Source organism: Papio anubis, chromosome 2, assembly GCF_008728515.1.
Source record: "Papio anubis isolate 15944 chromosome 2, Panubis1.0, whole genome shotgun sequence".
Classification (NCBI taxonomy): domain Eukaryota; kingdom Metazoa; phylum Chordata; class Mammalia; order Primates; family Cercopithecidae; genus Papio; species Papio anubis.
In genome coordinates this window covers 48,778,786-48,804,956 of record NC_044977.1, presented here as the reverse complement: position 1 = coordinate 48,804,956, position 26,171 = coordinate 48,778,786, and the positions used below count along the sequence as shown (strand labels likewise).

Below are 26,171 nucleotides of genomic sequence, written 5' to 3'. Positions count from 1 at the left end.
TCTCAGCTCACTGCAAGCTCCACCTCCTGGGTTTACGCCATTCTCCTGCCTCAGCCTCCCAAGTAGCTGGGACTACAGGCGCCCGCCACCTCACCCGGCTAAGTTTTTGTATTTTTTAGTAGAGACGGGGTTTCACCGTGTCAGCCAGGATGGTCTCGATCTCCTAACCTCGTGATCCGCCCGTCTCGGCCTCCCAAAGTGCTAGGGATTACAGGCTTGAGCCACCGCGCCCGGCCACATTAAGTACTTTTTAATAAATCTTTCAATTTGAAGCGGGAAAAAAATGGTAGGGAATAGTATTGTCCTGTGATAATTTTTTTCCTCAGGTCCACCAGGTTCCCTGAGTAGAAGGGCAGGGCCCAGCCACCATGGAATAGAGAATGACATGGAGGCTCCATACATCCATGGCAGGGCACTGGTACCCCCGGCCCAGGAAGAGTTCTGGGGCAGGAATGGTGGCCTTCTGCCCTGACTTCTGACTCTCCTTGGGCAGCCAAAAATTGAAAGTGTGAATAGCTGGCTTCCTTTAAGCTGTCTTTGGTTCCACAGGGAAGATGGACTTTGTCAGATGGGAAAGAGCAGGGGGGACACCCAGGAGGAAGGAACTGTGCTTAAATGACAGAGCCCTTCCTCCTCTGCACTTTTCCTGTACCCCAGAATTAGGTAGGTGGCCGTGGGATAATCATATACATATTTTTTATGGGGTGGGGGAAATACTGATTCCAAAATGTATGCTGCCTGGAATCCCACGGCCACCATGACTAGGGTTGTAGGGGGTCCAGGTGCCCAGGGTCTCTGGTGTCAGCAGCGTCTCCTGGCCAGCATTGACCCAGGGATCCCAAGTTAGCTGGGTTAGCGGGGGCCACTCCCTGGGGTGGAGGGTGAGGAATTGTTTTACTAGTGTTTCCAGTGGAAACGAAGAAATAGGTGGGGAGTCATATTGTCACATAGCCTGAGGTGGAAGGGACCACGGGTGGGGCTGGATGTTCTTTCAGCCTCCCTGGCAGAGATCACAGACACAGTGGTCAGCTTGGCCAAGCTTCTGCAGTGGTTGACTCTGATGTAGGGGAGGGAGGCAGTCCCCAGAGCAGGAATGACTTCCCGGGGGCCCCTATCCTTGCAGGGGAGGAGCCGGTCTTCCTCCCCTCAGAGCCTCCTTCACTGCAGCCCGTTGGGGGGCAAGTGACCTGGAGGATCCGTGCCCCAGAGGCAAACATCTGGCCTCTGGCTTCATCCCCGCCCCGGGGAAACATGCACAGCCCCTCCGGAGGAGAGCTCTGCTGCAGGAAGACTCTAGGGCAGGGCCCAGCTGCGAGGGTCCTGGGCTGTTGGTGACAGTACCCCAGGCTCCAAACTCTCTGGGCCTGGGGGCAATTCCCTTCCCTGGGTACAACAGATTCCCACCCCACCCTGGCCTTCTGCTCACCCCACTGGGAAGTGGCCCAGGGGTGGAGGCTTGGACAGGCATTCCGATGTCTCCAGTCTGGGTCAGCCTGGACAGCACAGTCCCCGAGGGGCAGACAGGGTGGGAGGGGAAGATGCCAGGCTCCAGGGCAGCCCCTGACAGGCGGTCGGGCGGCCTCAGGTCCCCATGGAGACCGGGTTGGGGCCAGGCGGCGGTGAACTATGGCCCAGTCCAGCCTGGGCAAAGAGACCCAGCTTGGGCTGGGTAGCAGAGACAGGGACCCCCCGTCTCTCCCACACTCGCTCCCCTCCCCCTCCGCCTGGCAGAGCCTGACCCCTGCGGGTGGCCGAAGCGCTACTGCACCCACATGGACCGGCGCCCTCTGCGGGTCCTGCGGCTCCCGGCCCCACTCAGAGCCTCCAGATGCCTCATCTGGGCCCTCCGGGCTGGGTCCCCGGGGCCTCAAAGCACTGGCCAAACCGCCGGGTCACTCCCCTCAGCCACTCGACTTTCCCATGGGTCCTTCGGAGTTTGTCCTTCCTAAGTGCCGCCTGCCCGGACGCGGCTGCCCCAGGACCACAGCTGACCCAGTGTGGCTGCGTCCTCTGTGGGCCACCCATCAAGGGCAGAGGCAACAGGAATCCCAAGAGGCAGTGGCCTGCCTTGCCCAGGGCTGACCCTCAGAGTGGGGAGAGGCCACTAACTCAGGTCCTCTCCCCTTCCTCAAGGCTCCTTCCGCACCTGGGGTGAAAGCCTGCCAATCCCAGCACCTTAGGGGCCTTCCTGTTTCATTTATACCAACAAATAATCATTCAGTGTGCTGGGACACAGAAGACAGACAGGCTGGCCCCCAGGTGGGTGAGACAGACTAGTCTATCAGTGCAGAAAATTCCCAGTAGGGACAGGGGCTAAGAAGGAAACACCAGGAAAAGTGAGGGTGGAAGATGGGGGTGACCCTACTGAAGGTGGGTGCTCAGGGAGGGCTTCTCTGAGGAGGTGACATTAACTAGATTGACAAAAGGGACGGGCAGGGCCTGTGTAAGTCTTCTAAGAGAGGGAACGGCAGTGCCCAGGGCACTGTCCCAGAGATAGAAATAGGGCAGCGGGTGGGGGTGGGGGTGTGAGCCAGGCAGGCAGGACCCAGACACCGTGTGATGGGTGCAGTGGTGGGACCCATGGAGGCTCTGAGGAAGCCCTGGGCCTCAGAAGATGGGGAAACAGGAGGACCCACTTAGAGGCCTTCACAACCTTCTAGGGCACAGACAGTGCAAAACAGCTCAGGCCACAATGAGGTTTAGGTTTCAGAAGGGTGCTGGGTCCCCCATGCTCTTCTTGAGGCTAAAGGGCTTCAGCTCCGTAGGCCATTGCCACATGGTTCTGGGGCCCCATGGACAGCCTTCTGATGGTTTTCGTCTGTGGCCAGGCAGGGGGCGTAGGGCGACTCGCCTCTTACTTGGCCAGGCGGACAGATGAAGGGAGCCTCTGGGAGCAGGATCGTTGCATTGGGAATTAGACTTGGAGTGTAATCCAAATGCCCCACGGGTCCTGCCTCTTCTCTGGAGCTTGGCTTCTTCAAGAAAATTGGGGACAAGAGATGGCAAGACTAGCTCTCAGGACCCTTGCCCCTCCACCCTGTGATGCTTTTAGACGGTTCTCAGGGGCTACCTTTTTCAGGAAGAATTCTCGAGTTACAGGAAAGTAAAGGGAGGAAACGTGTTTTGAGTGGCTTTTAGATCAGGCTCTAGACTAGGTGTTGGTTTGGTGGGGTTTGCTTTTCCTCCTGCCCCAGCCCGCTTCACAAAATCCAAGTCCTGACTAGGGCTGGGAGTGAGATCCCTGTTTCTAGATTTTCATCATTCTGTGTTGCACAAAACAAGATCTGGGGGGAAAGGAGACAGATATTAGTAAGTATATAAAAGATAATTGGCCGGGCATGGTGGCTCACACCCTGTAATCCCAGCACTCTGGGAGGCAGTGGTGGGCAGATCACCTAAGGTGAGGAGTTTGAGACCAGCCTGGCCAACATGGTGAAACCCTGTCTCTACCGAAAATACAAAAATTAGCCAGGCATGGTGGTGTGTGCCTGTAGTGTCAGCTACTTGGGAGGCTGAGGCAAGAGAATGGCTTGAGCCTGGGAGGTGGAGGTTGCAGTGAACTGATATTGCACCACTGCACTCTAGCCTGGGGGACAGAATGAGACCCCATCTCAAAAAAAAAAAGATAATTTAACCAGAGAAAACCTAGAAGAAGAATCAGGATGGGGGGATTAGGAATGGCAGAGGAAGAGCTGGGGGAGAGGGAGTTAGGGACGGGGCTGGGACAAACCGAAAGGAGGTGGGGGAGGGGGCCAGGGAAATAAAGTCCAAGAAGTCAGCGGGGATCAGAAGCCACAGCCTTACTGGGGGCCTCAGGAGAGCAGCAAGCTGCATTTATCTTGGACAAGTGGAGAGAGGACTGCAGTGACTTCAGTTGGGAGGAAGGGGGAGGTGGCAGGGCAAAGGAACCTGGGGACAGACAGGAGGAAGAGATGGTGCACTGGGTCAGGTGGCCACCACTGCTACCGTCACCAGAAGTGGAAAACTCTGCCTTCTCCTTACCCCTGTCACCGTGACGCCCCCATGCTTTCTGCCTGCGCCCCCCAGTCTTTAGTAATAGGTGCTGGCAACTAAGGAACAGAGTCTGATTTGAAACTTCAAGGAAACCATCAGGGGCAGCTGTGAACCCACCAGGCTTGCCCAGTAGGGAGCTCAGGATCCCCAAATTGGATGAGCAAATAAGCTTCTGCAGGCTGTGCTGTCCAGGCAAATAAGACGAGGGCAGGGCCATGTGGTGGAGGCGGGTCTGAAACAGGACTCCCAAGGGCACAGGCCCTGCCCAGCCTTGGCACCCAAGGCAGAGCTCGTAAGCCCTGGGCCCCTGTGAGCTGCTGTGGCCACCTCCCTTCAGGTGCTGCTGCCCCCACAGGGACGGGCGACCTCTGCGTGTCGCCCGGATCCCAGCGGTCTTGGAGCCTCCAGATGCCTCATGCAGGCCCTCTCTGCTGGGTCCCCAGAGGCCTCAAAGCGCTGGCCCAGCCACCAGGACACTCCTTTGAGCCTTCTGACCTTCCCATGGGTCCTTTGGAGCCCTGGGTTTTGGAGCTTGTCCTTCCTAGAGTGCTGCCCACCTGAACACAGCTGCCCCAGGACCCCTGCTGACCAAGTGCGTCCACGTCCCCTGCAGGCCACCCATCAAGGTCACAGGTGACAGGTTCCCCAAGGGGCAGTGGCCCGTCCTGCCTGGGTCTGACCCTCGGGGTAGGGAGAGGGCACTAACTCAGGTCCTCTACCCTGCCTCAAGGCTCTCTCCTCACCTAGGGTGAAGGGTTCCCAATCCTTACACCTCAGGGGCCTTCCTGTTTCATTCACATCCACAAAGGAACACTGATCATCTCCAGTGTGGAGGGACAGAGAAGACAGACAGACCGGCCCCGGTGGGCAAGGGAGACTAGTCTATCAGAGCAAAAACTCCCCATAGAGATAGGGGCTAGGAAGGAAACACCAGGAAAAGTGAAGGTGGGAGACGGGGGTGACCCTACTGCAGATGGGGTGCTCAGGGAGGGTTTCTCTGAGGAGGTGACATTCACTTGATTGGTGTATTATTCTGTTTCACGCAGCTGATAAAAATATACCTGAGACTGGGAAAAGAAAGAGGTTTAATTGGACTTACAATTCCACATGGCTGGGGAGGCCTCAGAATCATGGCAGGAGGCAGAAAGTACTTCTTATGTGGTGGCAGCAGGAGAAAATGAGAAAGAAGCGAAATCAGAAATCCCTGATAAACCCATCAGATCTCGTGAGACTTACTATCATGAGAATAGCACACAGAAGACTGGCCCCCATGATTCAGTTACCTCCCACTGGGTCCCTCCCACAACACGTGGGAATTCTGGGAGATACAGTCCAAGTTGAGATTTGGGTGGAGACACAGCAAAACAATATCAGTTGGCAAAAGGGACGGGCAGGGCCTATGAAAGTCTTCTAAGAGAGGGAACAGCAGTGCCCAGCATGGTGTCCCAGGGATGGAAATAGGGCAGTGGGTGGGGGTGGGGGTGGGGTTGGGGGGTGTGAGCCAGGCAGGCAGGGCCCAGACACCATGTGATGGGTGCAGGGGTGGGACCCACGGAGGCTCTGAGAAAGGCCTGGGCCTCAGAAGATGGGGAAACAGAAAGACCCACGTACAGGACTTCACAACTTTCTAAGGCACAGACAGTGCAAAACAGCTCAGGCCAGAATGAGGTTTAGGTTTCAGAAGGGTGCTGGGTCCCTCATGCTCTTCTTGAGGCTAAAGGGCTCCAGCTCCTTGGATCCTTTCCATGCAGACATTGTTCTGGGGCTCCGGCTACACGGATGGCCTTCTGATGGTTGTCTGCATCCAGGCAGGGGGCATGAGCTGACCTGCTCCTTCCTTGGCCAAGTGGACAGATGAAGGAAGCCTCTGTGGGTAGGATTGCTGGACTAGGAATTAGACTTGGAGTGTAATCCAAATGCCCCACAGGCCCTGTCTCTTCTCTGGAGCTTGGCTTCATGTAAACTGGGGCTGGGGGACAAGGGATGGCAAGACCAGCTCTCAGGACCCTTGCGCTCCACCTTGTGATGTTTCTAAATGGTCTTAGGGGCCACCGTTTTCAGGAAGAATTCTCTGGTTATTGAAGAATAAAGGAAGTAGGCTGGGCGTGATGGCTCACACCTGTAATCCCAGCACTTTCGGAGGCTAATGCGGGCAGCTCTCTTGAGGTTTGAAGTTCGAGACCAGCCTGGCCAACATGGTGAAACCCCATCTCTACCAAAAATTCAAAAAAACAAAATTAGCCAGGCATGGTGGTGGGTGCCTGTAATCCCAGTGACTGGGAGGCTGAGGGAGGAGAACTGCTTGAACTCAGGAGGCAGAGGTTGCAGTGAGCCAAGGTTGCGCCATTGCACTTCAGCCTGGGTGACAGAGCAAGACTCTGTCTCAAAAAAAAAAAAAAAAAAAGAGAATAAAGGAAGGAAACACGTTTTGAGTGGCACTTATATCAGGCTCCAGACTAGGTGTTGGTTTGGTGGGGTTTACTTTTGGGTTTTTTTGTTTGTTTTTGTTTTGTTTTTGTTTTGTTTTGTTTTTTTCTCCCTTTCACAAAACCTGAGTCCTGTCTAGGGCCAGGAGTTAGATTTCAATTTCTAGATTTTCATCATTCCATGTTGCACAAGACAGACATCCAGGGGACCGAGGGATAGATTATTAACAAGTGAATAAAAGATGACTTAGCTAGAGAAAATGTAGAAGAAAAGGAATCAGGATGAAGGGATTAGGAATGGCAGAGGGGAACTGGGGGAGAGGGACTTGGAGGTGGGTCTAGGACAAACAGAAAGGAGGTGGGGGAAAAGGCCAGGGAAATCAAGTCCCAGAGATCAGCGGGGACCAGAAACCACAGTCTTAGTGGGACCTCGGGACAGGAGAGCAACAAGCTGCATCTACCTTGGAAAGGTGAAAGAGGACTGCAGGGAGCTGAGTGGGGAGGAAGGGGAAGGTGGCATTACAGAGGAAGCAGGGAATAGACAGGAGGAAGAGATAGTGCCCTGTGCCAGGTGGAGCGGAGGGGCCCTCTGTTCTTCAGGAGGCTCCAGGCTGTCCTTCAGCTCACCCATAGCTTTGGATAGGCCTTTGAAGGCCACAGGGCTGCCAGATGCCCTCTTGACTTTTGAATCGTGTTCATTAACCCTGGTAGAAGCTTGGACACCTGCGTCTTCTGCTGAATGCCTCTGGGCCAGGTGTTTTGGGCACATGGCAGCGTCATCATCTTGCCCAGCTCTCACCTACAGCTATTGGAATCTACACATGGTCAACCTGTCACAAGGTTTTTAATGTTCTTGAACCTCGGAGCCTTTATTTTCTCCATTCTGAATGCAGGGATTCGACATGAACTCTCTCAGGTGTTTTCCGTATGCAATACATTCTCATTGAATCTGGTCACCCTGCTGTGCACTAGATATCAAAACCCCTTCCTCCTTTCCTACTGAGACTGTGGTCTTTTGACCAACAAGCCCCCATTTCTTCCCTCTGCCACCCCTCCACACACTCGCTCCCCAGCCCACATTCACCATCAATCTACTCGCTACTTCTATGAGGTCAACATTTTTAGATGGAAACTTCAGGGACATCACATGGAATTTGTCTTTCTGAGGTGATCGGATGCTAAGTAGTGTGATTTTGTCATTCCATGGTGCACACATTCATCTAATCCTCACACTGTATCTCATAAATGAATACAAGCATGATTTGCCAATTAAAATAATATTAAGAAGAACATAATAAATGTAAAGAAACACAGGAAGTGTAGCTTGACTGCCCCACCCAGTTGGTTTTTGTCTTGGCCCAGCTGTCCATTGGGTTCACTGGTGCTGCCTTATTTCTCCCTTTGACTTTTTTGTGCTAGTCAGAAACAACACAATTGCCGCATGAAACTGAAGCATCTTTTGCCAATGGCATCTGTGGCTCTTTTTTTTTTTTTTTTTTTTTTTGAGACGGAGTCTCGCTGTGTCACCCAGGCTGGAGTGCAGTGGCGCGATCTCGGCTCACTGCAAGCTCCGCCTCCCGGGTTCACGCCATTCTCCTGCCTCAGCCTCCGAGTAGCTGGGACTACAGGCGCCCGTGTGGCTCCTTTTAGTCACAGAGATTGAGGTTACACCATCTGGCTTCCCAGGGGTTCCCTCAGACCAAGTCACCTCTTCTAGGTCTTCCACATGAAGCGAGCTGACTTCCCAGTGGGTTCCCTGAGACAAGGCTCCTCGGGGGTTCCCCCATAGCTGCTGGTGCTCTGTGGAGGGTGAAGCCACAGGCGTATGCTGGGCGGCTTTGCTGGGAATGGCTGGCTTCATCTCCAGGCCAGGTAGGGTGCTGCCCTGACTCCCAGGGATGGTCCTGTTCATGCTTCTGTGAATTAGAAAGTGGGGAAGGTCAGCTGATTTTGAGTCCCTCTCTGGGTTGGACAGGGAAGGTTGACATAACTGTGGCAGACGGGGAAGGACAGGTGGGACCCCCAGGAGGGAGGGATTGTGCTCCGGTCTTGGAGCCGTTTCTCCTCTGCACTTTTCTGGACTCCATGATTAGGTAGGTGGCCATGGGATGATTTTTTCTTTTTTAATATCGCTTCCTCGATATGCTCTGCCTAGAATCCCATGGCCATTATGAACTGGGTTGTTGGGGGCCTGGGAGGTCCAGGAGCGGCTCTCTGTATGGCTTGAACCATGTCTCCTGGTCACTATTGACCCAGGAGTCCCTCAACAACTAGTCCAGTGGGATATGCTCCCTGGGGTTGAGTGTGAAGAATGTTTAAATAATTCTTTCCATTAAAATGAAAAAATAAGTAGCAGTACTATTTTAAGGTTTTTTTTTTTTCAATGTATCCTTACAGTTCTGCTCATAAGATGGCAGGGCCCCAGCAACCATTCTGCATATGATGATGCCAAGGTTCCAAACATTGATGGCAGGGCATTGGTACCCATGGCCCAGGAAGAGTTCTGGGCCTGCATAAGGGAGAGTCCCATTAAACATTTTCAGTCTCTCTTTGCAAATGTTGAACTAAACCCAAAGTTGGTTATTTTGATGTTACGTTCTGTTTTTGTTTTTGTTTTTGAGACGGAGTCTTGCTCTGTTGCCCAGGCTAGAGTACAGAGGCACGATCTTGGCTCACTGCAAGCTCCGCCTCCCAGGTTCATGCCATTCTCCTGCCTCAGCCTCCTGCGTAGCTGGGACTACAGGTGCCCGCCACCATGCCCGGCTAATATTTTGTATTTTTTTAGTAGAGACGGGGTTTCACCGTGTTAGCCAGGATGGTCTCGATCTCCTGACCTCATGATCCACCTGCCTTGGCCTCCCAAAATTCTGGGATTACAGGCGTGAGCCACCACGCCCAGCCCAACACCTGCACGTTAAGATCTGGGTGCTTGGTGGATGGGGCAGCAGCCCCAGTGCTCCTTAGCTGGCCTCTCTTAGCAGGGAACCCCACCCCATTAGCCAGGGAAGGGCGGCCAGGCCCCAGTATTCTCACGGATGCTGCACTCAAGGCAGAGCCTCTATCCCATGAGTGGGGCCTGGGTGGAAGACAAGAGCCTCCACCTCTCAACCTCCTTTCCTGGGCTGAGCAAACGGTCTCAGCAAGCGGTAGCTGGTGGCATGATAAGAAAAGATGACATTCTGCCCCTCTTAGGAAGCAAATCCCCGAAGCGGGAGCTGGTGGGGGCGAGGGATCCTGTGATCTTGGAGAAAGCAGTCTGGAGTGGAGCCCCCCTCACTGGGGTGGGGAGTTAGGGAGGACAGTCATCTTATTTTACACACCCCAGGTCCTTGTCATTCTTCCCAGGTGTTAGTAGGTTTTCTTGAATAAACGCTTCTTCATTTGCTGTGTGCCCTTGGAATCATCCCAGAGATTTTATTTTAGTATTTATTTATTTATTTGAGACAGAGTTTTGCTCTTGACACCCAGGCTGGAGTGCAATGGCACGACCTTGACTCACTGCAACCTCTGTCTCTCGGGTACAAGCAATTCTCTTGCCTCAGCCTCCCGAAGAGCTGAGATTACAGGCACCTACCACCACGCTCAGTTAAGTTTTATATTTTTAGTAGAGACGGGGCTTCACTGTGTGGGCCAGGCTGGTCTCGAACTCCTGATCTCAAGTGAGATCTCTGGACCTCATCGCAGAGATTTTCAATGGCTTTGTGTGTGTTTCATGATTTTCGCCACCTTCAGTGGGGGAGTCCATGGCCTCCTCACACTGTCCTGCAGAACCTTTGACTGGTTTTTGATGTGCAGGGGTGTGGGCCTGTGAGGCAAGAGCTATGATTTTCGAGAGAAAATAGAAATCTCTGTTTTTATGTGAAACACCTCCTGTTTAAAAAGTTTTTTTATTCCTTTTTTTTTTTTGGTGGCTGTTTGGTGTTTGGTGTGCTTTTTAAAAACATTCCTTAAAGGCCGGGCGCGGTGGCTCAAGCCTGTAATCCCAGCACTTTGGGAGGCCGAGGCGGGTGGATCACGAGGTCAGGAGATCGAGACCATCCTGGCTAACACGGTGAAACCCCGTCTCTACTAAAAATACAAAAAACTAGCCGGGCGAGGTGGCGGGCGCCTGTAGTCCCAGCTACTCGGGAGGCTGAGGCAGGAGAATGGCGTAAACCCGGGAGGCGGAGCTTGCAGTGAGCTGAGATCCGGCCACTGCACTCCAGCCTGGGTGACAGAGCGAGACTCCGTCTCAAAAAAAGAAAAAAAGCTGGGCGCCTTAGTCTCCAGCTGTCTTGCAGAGAGGACCCTTTCTCAGCGCCATCCCTCAAGGACAGGGTGGGAGTCCCGCTGTTCCTGTTCTTCTCAGAGGTAAACCCTTGGATGGCAGGACGCCCTCCGAACCTGGGAACACGCGTGTGATTGGAGGACGCTGGAGGAGGGGAGGAGCCTGAGACCACAGGCAGTGTCCCCTAAGCATTCTTAGCCCCTCATAGAAGAAAGAACAATTTCCCAACTCTTCCTCCAGTCATGCAAGTGAGGAGAACCTCACACCTTAATTCTGACTGCTTGACATATGCCTTGTTTTGTTTACTTTTAGAAATTAATAAAAACGTCTCCATGACCAAGAAGTGGGGAGTTCTTTTTTTTTTTTTTTTTTTTTTTTTGAGACGGAGTCTCGCTCTATCGCCCAGGCTGGAGTGCAGTGGCGGGATCTCGGCTCACTGCAAGCTCTGCCTCCCAGGTTCACGCCATTCTCCCGCCTCAGCCTCCGGAGTAGCTGGGACTACAGCCGCCGGCCACCACGCCCGGTTAATTTGTTGTGTTTTTTGTAGAGACGGGATTTCACCATTCACAGGATGGTCTCGATCTCCTAACCTCGTGAACAGTCCGCCTCGGCCTCCCAAAGTGCTGGGATTACAGGCGTGAGCCACTGCGCCCAGCCCGAGGGGAGTTCTAAGTTAGGTAAAATGTGTACAGTGCCATTGAAACTGGGCACCCTCTCATTCACAGCAGTGGCTGCGTCTCTCCATTCCTGGGTCCTGTGAGCCTGTGAGGTGCAACCAGTCATAGGGCCATTGTTCAGGCAAGGATGCATGTCTGGGATGAGGGGGGAGTGGGTGACAGCTGTGGGACCTGAAGTCAGGTGTGTCCTCCTTTTCCCTGAGACTGACGTGTGGACAGTGATGCACGTCCCCAGCCCTTGCCCTGGGGAAGGTCACAGGGCTGGCTGGGGCCCTGTGTGAAGTTTCATCCAGTGCCCAGGTCAGAGACCGAGTCAGTGCCTGTGAGTTTCATGTGAGCTTAGGTCCTCCACTGCCAGCCTCCAGTGCGGGTAATCAGGCAACACCTGGCCCATCACGTGACATTGATAAGCAGCCTGAAGGAAATGGAAGCCCATGGCTCCAGTGACCTTCAGAAATAGCTGCAGTCGCCACCTGTCAGGGGACAAGTCAGAAATGTAATCAGGGCTCCTGGAAGTAGGGGCCGAGATGACGCAGGCAGAGCCTTGGGGCCTGCGAAGCTCCAGGGCATGTGACGGTTTCAGAGCGGCCAAGTGCCCTCCATTACCCAAGGCTCCAGGGTGGCCTGGTGGGCGCCCCCTTACAGCATAATTCTGGGGTGCATTTAGCAGCTGTGCACCAGCCTGAGGGGCAGGCCAGGCTCCAGAGATGGTGGTTGAACAGCTGTCCCCTGGGAAATTGAGTGGAAGAGCAATTGATTTCTCCACTGCCATTTTATGTCTTTGTTTAAAATGTGCAAAATGGTTTTTCTGAAGGAGAAAAAAAGGAGAAAAAGTCCTTCCCTGTGCTGCCCTGTGCAGGGCTCTGTGGTGGGGGCACCACAGAATTTCTTTGCATTGTGAAGGACCTGCCCACTAATGACAATGGTAACTTTGCAGGAATTTCAAGTCAGAGCCTCAAACTGGGTTCTCAAATTGGGTTATCAGATTGGGTTCTCCTATTGGGAAAGCGCTTGTTACTCTCTGTAATTTTCTGATGGGTTTTCTTTGGGTGAAATGTAATAAACTGGGGTAAATCAGTGGCTCCTGGACCCTGTTCCTCAGTCTGTTTTGACACCAGGCTAGTGTGACGATGGCTCAAGTTACATAGCCATGATTTTGGAGCATAAGCGTGACGTCCATCTTGGATCTTTGTTAATCTACTGTAAGTCATTGTATGAAATAAGCGTACAGATACGCTTCATCTGTACCTCATGCCCTCAAGCTCGCTTACATGGGTGGCATGGACAGCTTGCCGATCCTCCGTGCCTCCAGCCAGCTGTGGCCTTTGCCTTTGTCCACTCTCCCTCCCCCACTCCCCACATTCCATTCTGGCTGCAGGAGGCATCCAGCCCTGTTTTCCTGCTAAGTGGAGAGACAGGGAGAAGAGCCCAAACTGGGAGTTTCTGCTCATCTTCCACAACTAGAAGTTATGTACCTGAGGACAACCCTTAGGACAGGGCCTACCCGACACACAGTCGGTACTCAGGAGTGTTTCTTGTTGGTGAATGGATCTATTCTGTTGTCATATATCAGCACCGTTGTGGGCCAGACCCTGGGCCGGCAGATGAACGGGAAGCCCCGCCTAGAGAGAGGATACAGCGACAAACACAGCAGGAAAGGGGCAGCTCTGAAGATGCGACTGAGGAAGGGGGTGACTGGTCCCTCCTGTGGGAGGAGAGATGTTTCAGAGGAGCTGCTTTGCTGGGTCTGGAAGGATGAGTAGCTGGGGGAGGGCACTGCAGTAAGAGACCCTGGGCAGGATATGGGTCCTGGACCAGGAGGAGTTGAGATCGAACCAACCTGGGCAACAGAGTGAGACTCTGTCATAATTCCCTCTCTCTCTCTCTTTTTTTTTTTTTTTTTTTTGAGACAGAGTCTCGCTCTGTCACCCAGACTGGAGTGCAGTGGTGTGATCTTGGCTCACTACAACCTCTGCCTCCTGAGTTCAAGAGATTCTCCTGTCTCAGCCTCCCGAGTAGCTGGGACTACAGGTGCTTGCCACCACACTCTGTTAATTTTTGTATTTTTAGTCGAGATGGGGTTTTGCCATGTTGGCCTGGCTGGTCTTGAAATCCTGGGCTGGTCTTGAAATCCTGGCCTCAAGTGATCCACCCACTCCAGCCTCCCAAAGTGCTGGGATTTCAGGTCTGAGCCATCATGCCCAGCTTCAGGAATCTGTCTCAAAGAAAAAATGATAATAATAATTGGTGTGGTGGTGCATACCTGTAGTCCCAGCTACTCAGGAGGCTGAAGTGGAAGGATTGCTTGAGCCTTGGAGGTCGAGGCTGCAGTGAGCTGTGATCGTGCCACTGCTCTGCAGCCTGGGTAACAGAGGGAGACTTTGTCTCAAAAAACAAACAAACAAACAAACAAACAAAAAAGAGTAGTTTGAACTGGCAAAAGAAAGGATTAGCAAACTTGAAGATAGACTGATAGACATTATGCAATCTGAACAACAGAGTGAAAAAAGACTGAAGAAAAATGGAGCCACAGGGATAATGGGAGAATACAGAAGAGAGGAGAGAAAGAAAAGAGGAGAAAAAATCCTAAAAACAATAATGGCTCAAAACTTCCCAAATTTATTGGAAGACATTAATGTACACATCCAGGAAGCCCAATGAAATCCACATAAGATAAACCCAAAAATATACACAAATAGAAGAACACTCCTGGGGTCAGAACAAATCACAAATACCTTCTTCAGAAACTATCCCTTCAGAAGATCCGGAAGGTGATTGGATCTGCTGTGTAAACTGAAACAGTTTAAACAATGTTTAAAACCAAAGGCTACAAAAAAAATCTTGAAAGCAGCAAGAGAAAAATGACTCATCATTAACAAAGGGACTCCCAAGAGATTAACAGATGACTTCTCATCAGAAAAAATGAGGCCAGAGGGAGTAGGATAACATTATCCAGGTGCTCAAAAAAAAACCCCAAAACACCCATCAACCAAGAGTCCTATATCCAACACAGTTAACTCAAAATGGATCAAAGACTGAGACATAAGAGCTGAAACTATACAACTCTTAGAAAAAAGCATAGGGTAGCCGGTTGAGGTGGCTTATACCTGTAATCCCAGCACTTTGGGAGGCTGAGGTGGGTAGATCACTTGAGGTCAGGAGTTCAAGACCAGCCTGGCCAACATGGTGAGACACCATCTCTACTAAAAATACAAAATTAGCTGGGCTTGGTGACACATTCCTGTAATCCCTACTCAGGAGGCAAGGCTGGAGAATTGCTTGAACCCGGGAGGAGTGAGCTAAGATTGCACCACTGAAGCCGGGTGCAGTGGCTCACGCCTGTAATCCCAGAACTTTGGAAGGCCGAGGTGGGCAGATCATGAGGTCAGGAGATTGAGACCATCCTGGCTAACACGGTGAAACCCCGTCTCTACTAAAAATACAAAAAATTAGCCGGGCATGGTGGCGGGCGCCTGTAGCCCCAGCTACTCAGGAGGCTGAGGCAGGAGAATAGCGTGAACCCAGGAGGCGGAGCTTGCAGTGAGCTGAGATTGCGCCACTGCACTCCAGCCTGGGTGACAGAGCGAGACTCTGTCTCAAAAACAAAAAACGAACAAACAAAAAAAAAGATGGCACCACTGCACTCCAGCCTTGGTGACAAGAGTGAAACTCTGACTGGAAAAAAAAAAAGGAAAAAGGAAAAAAAGAAGAAAGCATAGGGTAAATCTCCATAAACTCAGGTTTGCAATGGCCTCTTAGATATGATATCAAAAACATGAGCAACAACTGAAAAAAAAAACAAAACAAAATTAAACATGCATGTGCTTGAAAGGACGCCACCAAGAAAGTAAAAAGACAACCTAAAGAATGGGAGAAAATATTTGCAAATCACATCTGATGAAGGACTTGTTTCTAGAATATATGAAGAACTTCTACAACTTAAGAAAAAGACAAAAACTGGGGAAAGGATCCACATAAGTATTTGTACAAAGAAGACTTATAAATAATGAAGAAACACATGAAAAGATGCCCAACATCATTAGCCGTCAGGGAAATGTAAATCAAAACCAAAATGAGGTACCACTGTCACCCAATAGGATGGCTACAGTTAAAAAGCCTGATAATAAGTGTTGCCAAAGATGTGGAGATATTGGAATGCTCCTACACTGCTGGTGGGAATGTGAAATGGTGCGGCTACTTGGGAAAACAGTCTGACCATTCCTCAAAAAGGTAAATACAGAGTTTCCACGTGACTCCAGAGATTCCACTCCTGGGTATATACCCAACCGAAATGGAAACATGTCCTCATAAAATCTTGTATTCAAATGTTCACAGTAACATTATTGATAAAAGTCAAAAGGTGAAAACTAACTAAATCTCCAACAATGATGAGCGAATGAAGAAAATGTGTCATAGCCATACAATGGATTACTATTTGGCCATAGAAAGGACTGAAACACTGACATATGCTACAACGTGGATGAAACTGGAAAATGTGTGAAGTGCAGGGAGCCAATCACAGAAGACCACACGTTGTATGATTCCAATTACATAAGCTGTTCAGAACAGCCAAATCCATAAAGACACAAAGTAGATCAGTGGTTGCTCAAACCTGGGACAGAGCGCACACGTGTGTGTGTGTGTGTTTGTGTGCAATAATAGGGAGCTGACAGCTGGAGTGGATGGGTTTCATTGTGAGGTAACAGAAACATGTACAAGTGACCTAGTGATGGTTGTCAACTCTGTGAATGTGCTAAAAAGCCCTGAACTGTATGCTTTAGGTGTGTGAATTGTATGGTGTGTGAGTAACCTCAATACAAGTGTGATTAAAAACAACAACAGAAATTAGCTAGAGGTGCTTGGTGGCTGCCCTTAGACCCGGCCAGTGCACTCGTTTGCCACAGTCTCCACCATGCCCTGTTACTCCCCGACACTGCACCTAGGGGCCAGGTCCGTTTAGCACAACACTTCCAGCTGTGTTCCTCACACACTGCTGCTTCCCCTCACCGACTTTACACCTGTCTCACCCCAGAGGAAGTTAATTTGGTGATGGCCTGTGTGAAGACAGTCAGTAGGTACAAAAAGCCAGAGAAAGGTGCCCTGGCTGTGTTTCTGAAAGGAGACTCTGGGACATGGTCACTGCAAAGGTGAACTCCGACTTTGGCCTTTCCTGAAGCCAGGAAGTTGTTTCCCGCCGCCACGAGCCTGCGAGGTCTCACCTGCATAAACCAGGCAAAGCGGAGAGCAAACCCGGGCATCAGGACCGCAGGAGCCCCACAATCAGGGCACCTCTAGCCCATCCACAGGGGCTGCATCGTCTGAGTCCCCACCACACGCCAAGCACTGAATCAACCCAGGCCTTGCTGGGTCCAGGGAAAGTCTCCTCTGATGCTGGCCTGACCGCAACACTCCTCAAACACGCGGAACCACCCCTTTTACCTGAGGAAAACAGGTCTTGGGCTCACAGCAGCTCAAAGGCCACAGCACAGCTGTGATTTACTGACACGCAGGGGTGGGTGTCATTGTTGGGTCATTGTCATTATTGTGTCAGCCCCGGGTGCTTTGGACTGCCTTGGGTTACTGACTTAGGGAGGGTTTACGACACTTTCAGTAGTGAGAGTTCCCTTTTAAAGTAAGTTCCATATTCGTGATTGCATCATAACCCATCCTGCAGATATACAGACATGTCTGATAGTGTTTGTTTTTATTCCTTTCATTCTATGCTTTCCTATATTTTTGAAAGAATAAAAACATTATGACCATCCAAACACTCTATTTAGAAGAGAATGGCTAAAGTACAAATTATGGCATAAAAATAATCAGCCGGCCTCCATATCAACACGGAGAAATAGAAAAAGTAATAATAACATAATGGAAAAGAACAGAACACTAAATTCTTCCATGCCTTGAGCACAGCTAAGTCAACACTTGCAAGAATAGGGAAAGGGTCAAGAAATAAACCTGGGGGAATAGATAAAGGTGCAACCTCTTTTAAAAGGAATTTTCTTTAGGGTTGTTATAGTGCTGCTTATGCAATAACATTTTAATTTTAATGAAAAGATTGATGGAAAGGAAACCATTAGATAACAGTGTGGGTAGTTTGTGGACATGGAATGAAAATCACAAAGGTAGCCTGGGCACGGAGAGTGACGCCTGTAATGCCAGCATTTTGGGAGGCCAAGGCCAGCAGATCTCTCAAGCCCAGGAGTTCAAGACCAGCCCGGGCAACATGGCAAGACCCGCATCTCTACAAAAAATACAAAAATTAGCCGAGTGTGGTGGTGTGCACATGTCACAGCTACTCCAGAGGCTGAGTTGGGAGGATTGCTTAAGCCCAGGAGGTCAAGGCTGCAGTAAGCTATGATCCTGCCACTGCACTCCAGCCCAGGTGACAGAGTAAGACCCTGCCTCAAAAAGACAAACAAAAAAATCATAAAGGTAGCATGAAAATGACTAAAGTTGCAGAATAAATCGGAGACTCTAAAGGCTTTGCTAGTTATAGCTGATGCGATTGACGGCTTCTGAAACAACCAATCTATGAACTTCACAATGGCTCAGATGAAGAATGAAAATCACCCCAGGGACCAATGACCCAAACTCACCATGGTGATGGTGCTGGCCTCCTGGTAGGCCATCTTGATGTCGTCCGCAGCACTGGTGTTGAGGAAGAAGTAGCCTGAGCCTTTCCTGAGGTGGACCTCCGCCTGCAGGAGGCAGATTCAGGGAGAGTCAGGCTGTGTGATGGAAGGCAAGGGGTCCCCTGGTAGGTCTCGCCCAGGCAGCTGGCAGGGCAAGGGTGGTATCTAGAAGCCAAGGTGGTTGTAGACGGTCACCTCTTCCGGGCTCACCCTCACATCCTCTACCGGGACAAGCTCTGTGGAGGTCAACGCTGGCACTGGAGGGTCGTGCTGAAGGGCAAGGGCAAGGCCTTCAGATCCAGGAGGCCATGGGACACCCACGGGCCAATACAAGGCCATCCTGCAGGCTGCCCCTCAAGAAGAGCAGGCCCAGAAGCCCCAGGGCCTGGCCTTGCTCCCAGCCACAAGCCCCGATAAAGCCCCTGGTGCTCCTGAGCCCAGTGGAATGGCCATGGCCTCTTTGAGGCCTCCTGTCAGTGAGTTGCTGGCTCCTCCACTTCAGACCCAGGAGGGGGTTGGCAGCAGTCCCACTTAGATGCCACCTCACCCCACCAGGCCCCAATGGTGGGCGACTCACACACACACCCTGCCCTTCAGGACCTCAGAGCAAAGGGCCAGCTTCAGAGCATGTGGGAGACACCACCCTGGGCAGAACAGGAAGGCCGCCGGCCAGGCTAAGGAGTGGGGGAGGGTCCCCTGGAAGAGTGGCCAAGCCTGGCTCACAAGAGATCAAGGACATCCCTCATCCCCTAGGGCAGCACATGATCCACCGAACTCTGCTTCCTGCCTTGTGTCACACAAAGGAGTCACCCAGATCTGAGGCCCTCAGGGAATCTCGTGTTATAGCACCTCCTCAGGGCCACGGGTGTGCCAGGCACTTGGTGCAGCAGCTGCCTGCAGGGAGAGGCGACACCAATGCAGGGATGGAAGAGCAAGAGCAGGCTGGGTGCGGTGGTTCCCGCCTGGAATCCTAGCACTTTGGGAGGCCAAGGTGGGAGGATCTCTTGAGCCCAGGGGTTCAACACCAGCCTGGGCAACATGGAGAAGCCCTGTCTCTACAAAAAATACAAAACATTAGCCAGGCATGGTGGCATGAGCCTGTAGTCCCAGCTTCTGGGGAGGCTGAGGTGGGAGAATCACTGGAGCCTGGGAGGTTGAGGCTGCAGTTAGCTACGATCATGCCACTGCATTCCAGCCTGGGTGACAGATCTAGACCCTGTCTCTCACACATACACACACACACACACAAAGGAAAGCAAGTGTGAGTCAATGACAAGAAGGTGTTCAGTGTGGGTGACAAAAACAAGCGGGGAGTCCAAAAGGGGGAGCAGCTCGAGGGGAGCAGAGACTTCAAGGAGAGAAAGCCTGAGCGACTCAGCAATCATTGGGGGGCATCAGGGCAGAGGGAGGAAGTACAGGCCAGGTGCAGTGGCTCAAGCCTGTAATCCCAGCACTCTGGGAGACTGAGGTAGGCAGATTACTTGAGGTCAAAAGTTCGAGACCAGCCTGGCCAACATGGTGAAACCCCATCTGTACTAAAAATACAAAAAATGAGCTGGGTGTAGTGGTGCACACCTGTAATCCCAGCTACTCAGGAGGCTGAGGAAGGAGAATAGCTTGGCCCCAGGAGGTGGAGGTTGCAGTGAGCCAAGATCACGCCATTGCACTCCAGCCTGGGTGACAGAGTGAGACTCTCTAGAAAAAAAAAGAAAAGGAGTGCAGAATCCTCAGGGGAACATGTCGGGGTGTTCAGGCACCAGGCGGGAGGCCATGACACCCCCCATTCCCGACCAAGGGATTCCTGGTGCCAGTGAGGACTGAGCCATCAGGGACGGGGACAGGTGTGCCCCTTCAGTGGCCATCTCCCTCCAGGCTAGCCTCCTCAGTGCTGCCCCCATGGGCCCCAGCCTCTTCCAAAGCTTGCTCCCCAGGAGACAATAAAAGTACCTTATCCTGGCATTTAGGGACCCCAGGAATCCGGCCCCACCTTCTCCTTCCAGCCTGTATCTGCTGCCTCCACCTTATTCAAGACCTAAGTTTCCTGGTGGCCATGTCCCCCATGGGGTGGCAGTCATCCAGGCAGGGGTATTCTTGGGGAGCCCTTCCCTTCCCCACCTCCAGTGTACCAACAGGGCCCCTACTATTAATAGCAGTGCCTCTGCCTGGGGCCCCTGAGAGGCTGGGGTGGGAGAGGGGCGGACCAGCAGGCAGCGATCGTTGTCTCCAGATGGTGGCAAGTGTGTGTGAGGATGTGTGCAGGTGTCTCTGTATGTGTGTGTGTGTGTGTGTTTGTGTGTGTGTTTTATGTACATCATTGTTTCCGGTTCTTAGAAAAGGAATAGTGTTGTCTATGAGACTGGGAAGGACTTCACAGCAGAGCTGTCATCTGGGCTGGGCCTGTTTGGTGGTCAGTAGGATTTCAGGTCTAGCACGAACACCAGCACAGGGTGCAGAAGTTTATGGTAACAGTGAGCAGGAAAAAGCAAAATCAAACACTGAAATGTATGCCGGGCACGGTGGCACATGCCTGTAATCCCAGCACTTTGGGAGGCTGAGACGGGCAGATAATCTGAGGACGGGAGTTCAAGACCAGCCTGACCAACATGGAGAAACCCCGTCTCTACTAAAAATACAAAAAAATTAGCCAAGCATGGTGGCGCCTGCCTGTAATGCCAGCTACTCGGGAGGCTGTGGCAGGAGATTCGCTTGAACCCGGGAGGCAGAGGTTGCCGTGAGCAGAGATCGTGCCATTGCACTCCAGCCTAGGTAACAAGAGCAAAACTCCATCTCAAAAAAAAAAAAAAAAACCACGGAAATTTATTAGGTTGTCTTTCAGATTGACTACAGGTTAGCATCCTAAATCTTAAAAGTGTGAAATCCGGCCGGGTGTGGTGGCTCATGCCTGTAATCCCAGCACTTTGGGAGGCTGAGGCGGGCAGATCACGAGGTCAGGAGATTGAGACCATCCTGGCCAACATGGTGAAACCCCGTCTCTACTAAAAATACAAAAACTTAGCCAGGTGTGGTGGCGGGCACTTGTTGTCCCAGCTACTTGGGAGGCTGAGGCAGGAGAACGGCGTGAACCCGGGAGGCAGAGCTTGCAATGAGCCAAGATGGTGTCACTGCACTCCAGCCTGGGCAACAGGGCGAGACTCCATCTCAAAAAAAAAAAAAAAAAAAAAAGTGTGAAATGCAAAATGCTCAAAAACCTAAAACTTTTTGAGCACCTACATGACACTCAGAGGAATTGCTCATTTTGAGCATTTCGGATTTTAGGAATTTGGATTTGGGATGCCCAACTGGTAATTATATATAATGCAAATATTCCAAAATCCAAAAAAAAAAAAAAATTCCAAACACTTGTGGTGTCAATCATTTCAGATAAGGGATACGCAAACTGCATAATTTCCAGCATTGGTGAGGATGTAAACACGTGGAGTAATGGCCACTCCCCAAAACTCTTCATGAGCAAATGGATTTGCATAATTTCTCAGAGGGAATTCGGCAGTATCGTTCTAGTATAAAATTTTCAGCCAGGCATGGTGGCTCACACCTGTAATCCCAGCATTTTGGGAGGCCAAGGCAGGCAGATCACCTGAGGTCTGGAGTTCAAGACCACCCTGGTCAACATGGTGAAACCCCATCTCTACCAAAATACAAAAATTAGCTGAGAGTGGTGGCACACACCTGTAATCCCAGCTACTTGGGAGGCTGAGGCTGAAGAATCGCTTGAACCCAGGAGGTACAGGCTGCAGTAAGCCAAGATCGTGCCACTGCACTCCAGCCTGGGCAACAGAGTAAGACTCCATCTCAAAAAAAAAAAAAAAAAAAATTGTATTTCATGAATCTCTCCCATTTCTAGTAGTCTGTAGTGTAAAATATTTGTACAATTAGAAGAAATATAGCATGGGGATTGTCTATGTAGCAATGTTTCTTTCTTTCTTTTTTTTTTTTTTTGACGGAGTCTCACTCTGTCACCCAGGCTGGAATGTAGTGGTGCTATCTCGGCTGCTCACTGCAACCTATGCCTCCCAGGTTCAGGCAATTCTCCTGCCTCAGCCTCCCGAGTAGCTGGGACTACAGGCACGTGCCACCATGCCCGTCTAATTTTTGTATTTTTAGTTGAGATGGGGTTTCACCATGTTGGCCAGGCTGGTCTTGAACTCCTGACCTTAAGTGATCCAACTGCCTCGGCCTCCCAAAATGCTGGGATTACAGGCGTGAGCCACCATGCCCAGCCCAGTGTTTCTAATAGAATAGAAAATAGGGACATAACAAATTTCCATCACCAGAGAAATAGGTACACAAATAATAGTGCACTGAGTATCATGCAGGTTTTAAACATCACAAAAGAGCTCCACTTCTGACTTCCAGTGATGCCATGGAAGTAGGTAACAGATGCTTTACATTGGGTTTTCAGGTGGGAACTCTCTGTCTAGCCTGGTTTCCTGATTTTCTGTGTCATTAAATGCACCTTCTGAAAAGCAAGTCAATTTATGGCCAAATGAAACTTTCAAATGTTTCTCAACAACTAGCTCACTTGTTTGGTATCCAATGTACCCTTTCATCCACCTGCCCATCAGTCTGGCCTTCCATTCATGCATTTGAGTGCCCTCTACTGAGCTGACAATTCAATAACTTCCATGTTCCCAGTTACGTACTAAGCATTCAGCAAATCATCCTTGATTGTGTTGATGCATTTATCTCCATTTTCTTCTCCAACCTTATTTATTACTGTTCTCCCCAGTGCACACACCAATTCATCCATGAAGGTTTATTTACTTCCCCCTATATACCAAGCTATTATTCACTCCTGTTTTTTTTTTTTTTTTGTACCTATTTTCCAAAACAAAAGAGAAACCTAGGATTTTAAAACTTTGTTTCAACCTTCCTTCCTTCCTTCATGAAGATTTCTCCAACAGCCACTCCCATGGCTCTGTGCAGACTTAGTACTTCTAAATAGTAGGTCTGTTTAGCACTTGAGAATATGTTGTCTTGAGCTGTACACTAATTGTTTTGTTTCTATTAGTTATTCAATTTGGAGGCATGGTCAATGCTTGTTATTCTTTAGGACTGTTTATATCAGTGCTCCTGAGTAAGGCTGGCTCATAATCTGTCTTTATTATATTTAATATTTGTTTGGTTTGGAATTAAGATCATAGTGTTCTCAGAATTTATAGAAAAGTAGCCCGTTATGTCAATTTTATGGGAGTCTTTTTGGTCTTTTAAAAAAATTAATTTTTTTTACTTATGCAAATGGCGGTATTTTTAAAAAATTAGAATGACTTTGGTATTTAGTCAATAATACCATTAGGGCTGTGTTTGTGTGTGTGTCTGTGTGTGTGTGAGAGAGAGAGAGAAAGGCGCAAAGATGCACTTCTTGACTAATGATTAAATTTATATGGTGGCTATTGAGCTACTTAGGATTTCCATTTCTTCATACTCATATTTTTAATGTTATATTTTTAGGATATTGCCTATTTGGTACAAATTTTCAAGTATATTGACATCAATTTTTCTTTTCTTTTTTTTTTTTTTGAGATAGAGTCTCGCTCTGTCGCCCAGGCTAGAGTGTGGTGGCCAGATCTCAGCTCACTGCAAGCTCCGCCTCCCGGGTTTATGCCATTCTCCTGCCTCAGCCTCCCGAGTAGCTGGGACTACAGGCGCCTGCCGGCTAGATTTTTGTATTTTTTAGTAGAGATGGGGTTTCACTGTGTTAGCCAGGATGGTCTTGATCTCCTGACCTCGTGATGCGCCCGTCTCGGCCTCCCAAAGTGCTGGGATTACAGGCTTGAGCCACTGCGCCCGGCCCAATTTTTCATAATATGCTATTATCTTTTAAAATATTTTCTACCTCCATAGTTATATCTTCCTGTTAATTTCTGAGTTTTTGTGATTTCTCTTTCTTCTTGATAATCCCCATTAAAGACTTGTATATGATACTTTCCTCAAAGAACCAACGATTAGCTCTGTCTTTCTCCGTCTTTCTATGATTATCCTCATTTTTTTCTGTTTCATTAATTTATCATCTATTTATCCTTCCATTTACATTATTTGGGTTTATTCTCATGCTATTTTTTCTCATATGTCGGTTATTAGCTTCATTAATGTTCATCCTTTCTGCTTTCCTAATGTAAATAAAGCTACAGTTTGCTCTCACATGTTTACTGCAGCATCTCACAATTTTTAATTTGCACAGTTTTAATCATTTATTAGCATTATCTAATTTTCTTTCTTTCTTTTTTTTTTTTTTTTTTTTTTTGAGATGGAGTCTCGCTCTGTCGCCCAGGCTGGAGTGCAGTGGCTGGATCTCGGCTCACTGCAAGCTCTGCCTCCCGGGTTCATGCCATTCTCCTGCCTCAGCCTCCCGAGTAGCTGGGACTACAGGTGCCCACCACCACGCCTGGCTAATTTTTTGTATTTTTAGTAGAGACGGGGTTTCACCGTGTTAGCCAGGATGGTCTCGATCTCCTGACCTCCTGATCCACCTGCCTTGGCCTCCCAAAGTGCTGGGATTACAGGCGTGAGCCACCGCACCCAGCCTAATTTTTTGTATTTGTAGTAGAGACGGAGTTTCACCATGTTAGCCAGGATGGTATCGATCTCCTGACCTGGTGATCCACCTGCCTCAGCCTCCCAAACTGCTGGGATTACAGGCGTGAGCCACTGTGCCTGGCCAGTATTATCTAATTTTCATTATGATTTATATAGACATTTGAGTTTAGAAAAATGTTCTAATTTTTATTTTTTTATTTTCTTTTTTTTTTTACTTTTTTTTTAAAATTATACTTTAAGTTCTAGGGTACATGTGCACAACGTGCAGGTTTGTTACATATGTATACATGTGCTATGTTGGTGTGCTGCACCCATTAACTCGTCATTTATATTAAGTATATCTCCTAATGCTATCCCTCCCCCCTACCCCCTCTCCACAATAGGATCCGGTGTGTGATGTTCCCCTTCCTGTGTCCAAGTGATCCCATTGTTCAATTCCCACCTATGAGTGAGAACATGTGGTATTTGGTTTTCTGTTCTTGTAATAGTTTGCTGAGAATGATGGTTTCCAGCTGCATCCATGTCCCTACAAAGGACACGAACTCATCCTTTTTTATGGCTGCATAGTATTCCATGGTGTATATGTGCCACATTTTCCTAATCCAGTCTGTCACTGATGGACATTCAGGTTGATTCCAAGTCTTTGCTATTGTGAATAGTGCCACAATAAACATATATGTGCATGTGTCTTTATAGCAGCATGACTTAAAATCCTTTGGGTATATACCCCGTAATGGGATGGCTGGGTCAAATGGTATTTCTAGTTCTAGATCCTTGAGGAATCGCCACACTGTTTTCCACAATGGTTGAACTAGTTTACAGTCCCACCAACAGTGTAAAAGTGTTCCCATTTATCCACATCCTCTCCAGCACCTGTTGTTTCCTGATTCTTTAATGATTGCCATTCTAACTGGTGTAAGATGGTATCTCATTGTGGTTTTGATTTGCATTTCTCTGATGGCAAGTGATGATGAGCATTTTTTCATGTGTCTGTTGGCTGTGCATTTGTCACATAGTTCTCGTGTTATGGTTTTCGTCTCTATCAGTTCTTTTAAGGACTTCTCTACATTGGTTATTCTAGTTAGCCATTTGTCAAATCTTTTTTCAAAGTTTTTAGTTTTTTTGCTTTGGTTACATAGTTCCTCCTTTAGCTCTGAGAAGTTTGATTGACTGAAGCCATCTTCTCTCAACTCATCAAAGTCATTCTCCGTCCAGCTTTGTTCTATTGCTGGCGATGAGCTGCGTTCCTTTGGACGGGGAGATGCGCTCTGATTTTTTGAATTTCCAGCTTTTCTGCACTGCTTTTTCCCCATCTTTGTGGTTTTATCTGCCTTTGGTCTTTGATGATGGTGACGTACTGATGGGTTTTGGTGTGGGTTTCCTTTCTGTTTGCTAGTTTTCCTTCTAACAGTCAGGACCCTCAGCTGCAGGTCTGTTGAAGTTTGCTTGAGGTCCACGCCAGATGCTGTTTGCCTGGGTATCAGCAGCAGAGGCTGCAGAAGATAGAATATTGCTGAACAGCGAGTGTTGCTGTCTGATTCTTGCTCTGCAAGCTTTGTCTCAGGGGTGTACCCAGCCATATGAGGTGTGAGGT

General features: G+C 49.7%; 1 long non-coding RNA gene across 1 annotated transcript; it reads right to left on the bottom strand.

Annotated features, from left to right (window-relative positions):
• Positions 1–5,533: 5,533 nt before the first annotated feature.
• LOC103875916 lies at positions 5,534–17,624 on the bottom strand. Its single transcript, XR_634927.4, has 3 exons — positions 16,824–17,624; positions 8,149–8,356; positions 5,534–6,226 (listed from the first exon to the last, which is right to left on the bottom strand). It is a non-coding gene; the product is annotated as an uncharacterized LOC103875916 (long non-coding RNA).
• Between the last annotated feature and the right edge of the window lie 8,547 nt (positions 17,625–26,171).